We start from the raw sequence: 1,167 nt of genomic DNA, 5'->3' as shown, positions 1-1,167 counted from the left end.
CTAATTCTACTCCCTGTGCAAAATTTCAACTAAATCGGAGTTGTACCTGAAACAATTAGAGAAATAATGAAGTATTCTATATAAACTCATAAAAGTGTGTTGTTATCGATGTGGAGGATATAATAAAATAAATATTGTAGTTGAAAGAAAGCCAAATTTTTCATTTAAAACTTACCAATTCTCAATTAAATTGTACGCTGAGGGGAAATATAAAAAGTTCTCCAAATTTATTTGTGTTACTCTGAAATTAAATATTTATTTTTTACATTAAATAAAATTATTAAAAAGTTTCCAAAAAATCTAATGAAAAAAATAATAATATGCATAAAAAAAGAAATATTCTGGTTAACCCTACACGGATGAAAAAGACTGTTTTTCATATGTTTGGCTATAAACATTATATGTTTGGAACACAAATTATTAAACACAATATTTTTGAGTGCAAGCATATAATGTTCATAAACTAGCATAACATGTTTGGGACATATATGTTAATATGTTAGAACATATTATGTTTGGGACATAAAATGTTTGTAAATATAATATGCTTGGATGCAAACATATATTAATTTAGAAATAGCCTATAAACATAAATGTGTTTAGCAGCTTGGAGCGCTATTTAACAGGGAGCGATATTGAATTAAGTTGGTGGTTGTTGCTTGTTATTACAAAATTAACATTTTATTTTTCCTTGGGCAATTGATCAGCTACTTCTTTGATCCTTAAAAACTGTGTAGTCCGCTGTTCGAATTCCCGTCCGGCAAAAGGTAAAATTAAAATAAAAAAAATCATAAAATTGAATAATTTCTTCTACAATGTTTGTATTACAGAAAAAGGTGCTAAGAACTAAAAAATCTCGTGGAAGTGAGAAAGATGTCGGGGAATATACAATTGGGCAGAAACAAAATTTTGAGCATTCAGGTCGAAAACCTATGTTGTTAGCACCTATATTACCTGTTTATTTTCATAATTCATTATGATTGTAAATATATAAATAAATAAATAAAATTTTGAGCACAATATTGTTTGGGAGAATTTTTTTTAAGCATATAATATTTTTGGGTGCAAAATGCTTCCAAACATATTATATGGTCACATAATAACATATTGTTTTTTGGAAGATAACATTATTGAATTTGGATGCAAAAATACAAAATGTTTGGAACT

This window comes from Haematobia irritans, chromosome 2 (genome assembly GCF_050003625.1).
Source record: "Haematobia irritans isolate KBUSLIRL chromosome 2, ASM5000362v1, whole genome shotgun sequence".
In the NCBI taxonomy this organism is placed as follows: Eukaryota; Metazoa; Arthropoda; class Insecta; order Diptera; family Muscidae; genus Haematobia; species Haematobia irritans.
This window is presented reverse-complemented; position numbering follows the sequence as displayed.